General features: G+C 51.1%; 1 long non-coding RNA gene across 1 annotated transcript; it reads right to left on the bottom strand.

The window, feature by feature from the left end:
• Nucleotides 1–1,363: 1,363 nt before the first annotated feature.
• On the bottom strand, nucleotides 1,364–8,074 carry LOC137863806 (uncharacterized). The gene is made up of 2 exons (XR_011101156.1): nucleotides 7,603–8,074; nucleotides 1,364–6,091 (listed from the first exon to the last, which is right to left on the bottom strand). It is a non-coding gene; the product is annotated as an uncharacterized lncRNA (long non-coding RNA).
• Between the last annotated feature and the right edge of the window lie 1,204 nt (nucleotides 8,075–9,278).

The following is a 9,278-nucleotide window of genomic DNA, read 5'->3' on the forward strand; positions in this document are numbered from 1 at the left end:
GCCTGAAAGCGACGTTTGAGCAGGAGCCCTCCCCCCGGCAATGGGGTGGAAGCCTCTTTTTGCAGCCGAGTAAAAGCAATCCGGACATGACAGAGGTCTAAAAAGGAGTAAACCTGATTTTAAACTCTTGCAGTCCGCACAGAAAATGCTAACGATGTGAAACTTTTTTAAGCACGTTAAAAATCGGATGTAAAATTAATAGAAGTAGAGAGACACAAAGTAATCACTTCACTGACCAGTCGCCCTGCAGAACCAGTTACTCATTAAGTTGTTAGCCATTGCTCCTGAGGGAACGCAGTATTTTACACAGTGATTAAGGGCTCGACTTGTAGAAAGCGGGAACCAAGTGTTTTATGGATGCAAGTGAGGGAACACAGACACCCGACGTGAAGCGGGCTACTTGTGCGTGCAACCGTTCTGACTCCCACCCGCTTGATGCACCCAGCACCAGGGGAACAGGTCCCACAGAGGGTTTTGAAGGCTGCCCCGACCCCGCTCCCCTCACACCTTCACTGCACCAGGAGCGGTATTTACGTGGTGGTGGAGAGCTTGTGCCGATCTCCCAGAGGTGTCAGCGCCCACTGCACAGAGCAGGAGCCACCGTTAAGCTGTAAATCAGCCAGCGTACATTCCCCTGCCCTCAACTGTGATTTATTAATTCCTAAAAATAGTTGAAAAAACGATGTTCTGGGATACGCAGGCACCAGCACTCCTGATAGCACAGAATTGGAGCTATTTGCTCCACCATCACCTGTGGGATGTGCAACTCCATTCCCACTGCAGATGGATGCCCCAGCAGGAGGGGACAATCCCAGGAGAACCCCGCAGAGCTCACCCCGACTGCCCCTTGCTGCCACGAGGGCTAGGGAGCTCAGGGTGTTAACTGCCAAGGGCAGAGCTGGGGAAAACCCCTTTTTCCTGGGGCTCGGCTCCCTCCAGAAGAGCTCTCTGCTACAGGAACACGTCTGTGCCACCCACCAAACACTTTCCCCAGTGGTCCAAGTGCCACCAGGCACCGCAGGGAGCACTGAGCCCAGCTTTCTGCACAGCAGGTTCAGCTCCCCCCAGCTGGGACTGCCCCCACTGGGAGCCCTGATGCTGGGGAAGGCATTGCAGGGGGCTGAGTGGCTTCCCCGGGAGCACCTTTGTTCCCCCCCTTGTCAAACCTTCAGCTTCCCTCCACCCCGAGGTAGTTGCCAGCCCCTGTATCCCTCCCCCAGCTGCCAGAGGCAAGCACCCAGGCCCAGCATTATCCCTTGTCCCTCTCCAGCCACCCCCAGGCCTCCCTTACTCCCCCTGTGAGCAGAGGGGTGCCAGGCGTGGCCCCCTCCCCCTGCACAGCCCCAGTAACGACACCAAGCCCTCGTTCGTCGCTGCCTCCGCAGTGGTTTATTGGTGTGGGAGATGGGAGCCCCCCCAGCAGCAGGGTGGAGGCACGGGGAGCGGTGCCAGGGAGGCACCCCAGGAGCCAGGGACCGATTTCCAGCCTCACTAAAGCAGCAATGCAATACTGGAGAGCAACAGGCAATCCCAAACTCCAGTATTTACGTGCTGCTAGAGCACTGCTGACAGCTTTTCCATCCTAGCACCTCTCCACGGCCTCCAGATCCACCCCCTCCCTCCCAGGACCCCCAAAAACTATGGGGGAGAGTACCTGGCCAATCCTTTTGCCGGGGCAAAGGCTGAAGAGCAGGAGCATTACCTTGAGCAGGGCTTGAGGGGTAACACGCCAGCCGGAGGCATTATGCTCAAGCCAAGATCAAGCCATCCCCGCCCTGAAGAACAAAAGGAGCTGCAAGTCCTTCTGCCTGCAGGGCCAGCCCCACTGAGACACACAAATGCAGACTCACACAGCAGGTATTTGTAGCTGCAAAGATGTGCACGTCAGCACCGAGGAGACTTATCTACACATACCTGTTCAACTGAACTAAAGAGATACATGGGAATGCGTTAGCTTCCACATCTATGATAACCAGAAGCTCACTTTCTTGTCTTATCCTTGAGGTAATGAGGCAGCCCAGAATGGTCTGTATCTCCTTGTCCCTACAAACCATGATGTGCTGCTACATCTCCTCAAAGCCCACTGAATGTTGACATTCCAAATGGTATTTTGATTTTTTTTTTTTAAAAACCATGATATAAGGTACTGAAGAACACTCTACAATGAAGACATTTAACGTGCATGCATTACCACCACGGGACTTTTTTTTTTTTTCCTTCACAGGTGCTACCATAAAGTCTGTAACTATAAAGAACAAGCAGTTACACAGTGCAAACAAACAAACAGAAATCAGCCATCCCTCCCACCCCCCAACAACACAACACTTGGGTCTTGGCAAATCTACACTTTCAGATCTAGATCTGCTGCTTTTGGTGCCGTAAAGATCCTGCAGACCTTCCCGGCCCTTCCAAACACTCTCTCTGGAGATGTCACACTGTACCTTCCTCTTAGCAGCTGCTGAACATCGTGTGTTTTCCAGGAATTGCAATGCTGGTATTCAAATACACGTTCCAACAGGGCAAACCTGTTAAAATCTCCTTAAACTACTTTGACTTTTGGGAAATACCACCCCCCCTTATTTTTTTTTGTAATTAAAAAACCACTACATTATGCTAATTTACTATTTGAATGCATAAATCGTATGCAGCCAGAAATTAAAGATACTCTGAAACTTCATCACCTCCCCTCCCTGTACCTGAGCAGAAACCTGACAGCGCAGGGCAGAGAGCAGCTGTAACTCTGAAGCACGGAGCCGCCAGAGGCCCTTGCAAGTACCCATACAGAAGCCGTGCAGATAGCCTGACATTTTTGTGTTTCCTTTTGACTTTTTTTCCAGTTATGTGACAACTTCCTTCAATTCATTTTCTTAAAAAGCAGCATCACAAAAAAAGAGAACAATGTCAGAAATGACGCAATTAGTTCAAATCCTCGTGCCGTCCCTTGCAGTAAGCACGCTGGTTATCTGAGTTCCAGTTTGTCCACCTCTCAGTAGTCCCTGCCTTTTTAGCAAACTTAAAAATAGGAATTTCAAAAGGTTTCAGGACCTGTGCCAAATTATTTCAAATTTTAAATTAAATATTTGCCAATGCAATTTTTTGCCAACAACTCTTTTTTCACCCACTTCAGTGTCCTCAATACTGATAGCACTAGGTCCAACTCTATAAAGAGCAACCACTATTTACTGCAAAGCAGCTAACAAGTACCCAAAGTCAGACCTGTACAAGCCAATACAAAACAACCCCCCACATAATTTTACCTTTTTTTCTTTAACACTTTGACATGACCGTACCTGTGTAGTCTTATTTCTTTCATCTCTTCAAGGGGCTCAAAGAAACAAAAAGCAATAGTAAACAAGTTCAGTTTTAGAATCTCTTTTGACTGTGTTTGGGGTTCACCTTTTAACAAATTTCTATTTATATGTATATATACACACACGCAAAATAAAATACACGTGTATACATACACATGTATACATATATAGATAAAAATAAGAAAGTTTCTAGTCTAGTTTGACAAGATGGTGCAAGAGCTCTTCAAGTAAAGATGACTTTCCCCAGGTGAGGTTTCAATACATGCCTAAAGACGAGCAACACTCACGCTGAGCACCTGGAAATTTGGGACAGGCAATGAAATATGTATCTGAGAAAATGTGTGCGTTTTTGCCATGACAAAATAATGACATGAAGCAATACTAAGCTCCGTGTTTGAATCACCTCATCTCACGCTTGAGCTTTTTTTCAGAATGTTTCAAGCTTGCTTTGTGTTCTGGGTTCTCACTATTAAGTCAGAAGGACGGCAGCCGACTGGAGTTTCACCTTGACCTCTCCCAGAGGACCTGCACTGACCCAGAGGGAGGCAGATGCTGCGAGTGCCTCGCAGCGGGCCTGGCATGGGTGCTGGCACTTACCTTCCCTACTCACCTGTGAGTGCTGACACCTCAACTCCTTCTGCAGGGCAGTCACTGCTCCAGCGGGAGCTGGAAAGCAACACAAAAGGTTTACGAAACGCTCATGCAAGTGCTGTGCGTCGGGTGGGGGCACCAGGCTGTGGCTGTCATCTCACTGAGGTCACTTCGCCACATGAACGCAGCAAAGGTTTGGGTGGGCACAAAATCAGGGGGAAAAACAAACAAACAAACAGACACCAAACAAACAGCTTTCCACCTCCAGAGTTGCAAGGAGCGTTCTTCTTGGAGACTGCACACAAAGTGCACTGACCCCGATGCTGCAGGGACATGTGGGTGACACCAGTCCTTCCCTGCTGTGCTGGCAGCCCCAAACACCAAGGGAATCATCCCCAAACGCTGCATCTCAATGCAAAGCCATCGCAACACCTCTGCGCCTGCAGTTCACGCGCCAGCTATTTCTAGAAATCAAGACTTCTACCTGTCAAATATGTAAGCCTGCCACCTACGGAGGTTTAATTAAATCTTCCAAATAACTGGGAAAATTGAACATGCAGAAATCTATTAACGCAGTTCACAAAACAATGCAATTTCTGCTTGCCAAAATATATTGGGCAACTAAGTAAAAACCCCCCCCCCCAAAAAAAAAAAAATCCTAAGCTCAAACACAAAGAGATTCACCCTGAAATACAGGGATCCCTTAAAATGTAGTTTAAACCTTCCTTACACCACTCTAACAAGAAAAACAAAAAAAAAAGAAAAAAGTAAGAAAAAAAGTGCGAAAGAGCACCAGGGGAAAGGAAAGGAAATAAATATATGAGCCCACGACAGGACAGATTTGCATACATGCCCTCACTGACTCACACCCTCTCCAGGGCTAGGTAAGCTCAGAGACACGTAAATGTTAAATATTTCCTATATATACATTAAGGACGGAAAAAAATAAAATAATAAAAAAAATGCTATTCAACAATTTTTTTTTTTAGGAGACATGCACAAATAAATACTGAAATCATTGTTCTCACTTAAAAAAAAATTAAAAAAAGCATTTACTATTTTACAAAAAAAATAAAATAAATCATCTCGTTACAGCTGAAGGTCCCAAACATTGATAAGTGAGATGCTCACAATTATAGTAACAAGATGAAAACAAGGCGGCGAGTAGCACCACTGAAACACTTCATATCTGACTGGATCTGAAAAATCACACCACTTTCATTCCTGCCTTCGTTTGAACAATGAAATTTAAACAAAGTCACGTCTTAATATTTACAGATGTGGCTAATAGCTGGAATCGGACCCGCCGTTTGACCGACAGCCACCACATGTTTCCAGCTATTACGTTTCCGATACAACCCGACTCACAGAGCAGCCGAAGCGGAGCTAAGGCTGCGTGAAGAGCGACGACGACCAGGCAGCACGAGCAGCCAGACGCGGGAGCTGCACGCAGTGAGGTTACTTTCATTTGTACGAGTGCCTACAGCGCATCTCCTCTCCCGGGTGTGCAAATGCCACATGTAAATCCCTGCTACAGGTGTTTTGCTCAGCTAAGACTTCTTACTGGGCCACGAAAAAAAAATAATGCATAAAATATATACATTTTAACTAATGTTCACGTGTCAAACCTGGATGAGAGCGGGTGATTTCTCATGCACTTTATTTAAATTATTTTTCCCCTCACTAATCTGCTCAGAAAAAGGGTCAGAGAAGCAGCTTGCATTTCATCTGAATTACAGCCTAGGAGAGCCACACGTGGGTTCCAGCAGCACGTACCTCTGCGTGTCAGCCCGCGCCGCTTCAACGCGCCCTTGCTCAGGGCAGAACACCCGGAGCCACGCTGCAGCTACACCGGGTGAATTCAGTCCATGCAAAAAACAAATTCGTTAATTTTACTCGACTCGAAACTTGACCCAAACTCTGCTCCTAGCAGGACTGACCGCATTTACCAAGACGGGCCTGGTAACAGGAGGGAAAGCTCCTGGTGCTCGCAAAGGCCTGCAGGATCCGACTTCAACTTACAGTGCTCCAGAAAACCAGTAAAATCCACAGTAAAATTCCAGGATCCACAGTTTTTTCTCAGCACTGCTGAGGAGAAGAAAAGTATGATGCTTCTTGTTACTTCCAGTTTTTGCATTGTCATCTCATCCAGTTTTAAACAACAAGGGACAGATCTGGAAGCACGATTCCTATAAAGTTTATTTGTTAAGAACAGAAAAAAAAAATAAAATTGTTTTGTCAGATGGACATTAATTCAAAACATAACAAGCACACAGTAAGTTAACTTTTTTTTTTTGAAAAAAAAAAAAAAAAAATTTGGTTCATTTTGCCTGAAGCATTAGCTAAACCTTCCCTCTCATACTTCATGAACGTTTACTGCCTCAGCAGCTCAGTTTTGCTGTATTTTCCCCCAAAATGGATTAGCCAAGCACAGGCTTCCGCAGCTGACGGCGAGCCGTGGAGCTCTTTGGGTTCCTTCAGCGCACGAGCTGATGAAACTTGGCAGAGGGTCCCTCACCTACCTACAGCCGCGCGCGGCACGCGAGCATGACTTCTCATTGAGTTTTTGAGCCGCTGATGTTTTAGCCTCAGAAAAATTGAAACAAAAAATAATAAAAAAAAACAACAGCAAAAAAGCCCAAAGCCATCTCTCAGCCCGCCCAAACGGCGCGGGGCGGCTGAGGGAGCAACGGCCGGGACATCCCAACGGCCGGACAAAGCCGGGTGCAAGAAGGGAAAAAGTTATAAAAAAAAAAAAAAAATGAGAGAAAAAGGAAAAGCTGGGTCCTATTTTTTGGGCTCATTTCACATCGGTTCGATGAATTCCTTTCAACTCGTGTCACGGGTATTTTAACCGTTTCTCCGTGTTTTATCACTTCAGGCTGCTCCTCACGTGCGGCCGCTCGCGCTTCAGCCCCCACCCGAGCCCCGACGGGGAGAACCGGGGAGGGGGGGTGTGAGGAGCTTTTCCCTCACCCCCCCAGCCCCGAGCAGCCCCCACCGGGCACACACCTGAGGCGGGGCGGCCCCGGAGGGGGATTTTGGTGCCCGGAGGGGGGAATTTGGGTACCGGGGGGTAGAATTTGGGTGCCGGGGGGGGGCTGTCAGGGCCGGCCGGGGCGGGCCGGGCGCGCTCCCGCCCTAACGGTCCTGAGGCGGAGTGGGGGGGGGGGGGGGGGGGGGGGGGGGGGGCGCCGCCCCGCCCCCCGCTGTCACTGCCCCGCTGCGTCACGGCCCCCCCCAACCCCCCCCCCTCCTCCCGTGACCCCCCCCCCCCTCCCTTCCCCAGCGCCTTTGTGCGGCGCCGCCCGCGGGATGATGGCTCCGGGAGGGGGGGGGGGGGGGGGGGGGGCGCTATTCGGTGCCGTTAAAAAAAATAAATAAAAAGTTTTTTTCCGCCCCCCCCGCCTCAAAGTGTCGCGGCCCCCGGTGCCACATGGGGGGTGGGAGCGAGGGGGGGCAGCGCCCCGTTGTTGCAAACCCCCCCCCGGGTTTCTGCCCGCTGCCCCCCCCCCCACTCCGCCCCGCAGCCAACGCGCCCCGGTCCCCCCCCCCCGCTGTGTCCCCCCCCCCACCAGGCTGAGCCGTCGAGGGGGGGGGGGGGGGAGCGGGCGGTGGCGGGGAGGAGGAGGAAGGGGGGTGCAGGGGCTCCCCCCGCGGCGCCCCGTCCCCGCACGCCCTGCCCGCCCTCCCTCCTCACCTCCGAGTCCACTCGAAAATGGCGCCGAAACCGAAAAAACTTCGCAAATTTCATTGTAGGCGTTTGCAAGGGCTGCTGGGAGCGGGGGCGGCGGCAGGCACCGCCCGACGGGGCGGCACCGGGCGGGACGGGGCGGTGCGGCCACGGCACCCGGAGCCGCTCGGGGAGGGGGGAAACCGACAGAAACCCCCCCAAAAACCTCCCCAAAGACCCCCTCAGAGCCCCCCCTTGGCCGGCCGGGAGCTGCATCCCGCAGGGCTCGGGGGCTGCGGGCGGAGCCCCGCGGTGCTCGCCCCGCTGCCTCAGGTGAAGGCGGAGGAAGGGGAAGCTTGGTGAAGGAAACGCCATCGCCGCCAAGGAGCCTTTAAACAACCCGTGTTTGTCTTGTGGGGCGTGCGCTGTTATTTTCTTAATTATTCCTGGAGTTCTGCCTGCTCCGTCCACCAAGGGTTTTCTCAGATGGCAGAAACAATTGGTCCCTTTTTTTTTTATTTATTATTATTATTATGCTACTAGCAGAAAGCATCCCTCATAAAAAGGCTCCGTGCATCCCATAAACCCAAACGGGACGTGTCCCGCCAACAATCGCACCTCTTCAGCCAGGCATCCTCGCTGCTGTGCTCTCTGCCCCTCTCCCCGGTGTCACTGTTCACTACCACCGCTCGGCCTTGCTGCCTGACCACGCTTCGGTGTCAAAGCGAGAGGGATCGAGGCAGTTTTTTAGCACCGAAGCCCTCCCACTCACCCCCAGCGAGTACGCAGAGATCTGAGCAGATGTGGCAGGGAATGAATGAGCGGGGAGATTCACCTACCTCTCACATCTGCTTGTGGGTGGCCTCTAATTAATTTGGCTTCCAGGCTCAGCCGCGAGGTAGATGAGTTAGGAAGTCTGGCCAGGAGTTGTCTGTTTGAATCACACCTATTCTGCAGAGAGCTTCAATGTGCAGCTTTGTCTGACCCGCACCCTTGCAAGAATTAATTAAAAAAAAAAAAAAGAGCCCCACACTTATTGGAATGTCAAATATAAATGTCAGCATTTCAAATGAAATGGTATCTTGGGAGGCTCCTGCACATTTAATCAGCCAGTTGCACCATCTATATCGGGGACTAAAAAGCAACAGCGAGAACCACGAAAGGCACTGGCTTAACATCAGCAAAAGTGTTTGCCAAGCTTGGATTATGTCACTGCTTTATGATCTTGCTTTGTAAAGGGAGAATACTCTTGGGGAGAAAGGACTCGGCATGCCGGATCTACAGCAAGAGCAAAGAATGAACGCTGCTTGCAGGGACCGGGGGGAGGGAGAGGGATTGCGTTTGCTGTGGTATTTCTGCAGATGGATGCTCTGCGCCCGCCTTCGTGAAGCAGAGATGCACCCTGCAGATCACTCAGGTTGAGAGCAGAGCCCGAATTACCCGGCAAGGCTGTGAGCTGCTTCCCCCAGCTGCCCTCCTATGGGCGCACCTGCCCGGGTGCTGCCGCCGTCAGCCCCGCGGTGGTTTTGCTCAGCAGAAGGTGACAACCCGCCAGCAGGCCCGGTGGCTTCCCCTCGCCCGCAGGGTACACGTACCCAGCCGGGCTGCGGCTTGCCGAGCAGTCAGGGATCACCGCAGTGCCTTTGTGGAGGTGGCAGCTATGGAAAGTGAGCGTCCGGCGCTGCAACGCAGCAGGACTTGTG

Source organism: Anas acuta, chromosome 13 (assembly GCF_963932015.1).
Source record: "Anas acuta chromosome 13, bAnaAcu1.1, whole genome shotgun sequence".
In the NCBI taxonomy this organism is placed as follows: Eukaryota; Metazoa; Chordata; class Aves; order Anseriformes; family Anatidae; genus Anas; species Anas acuta.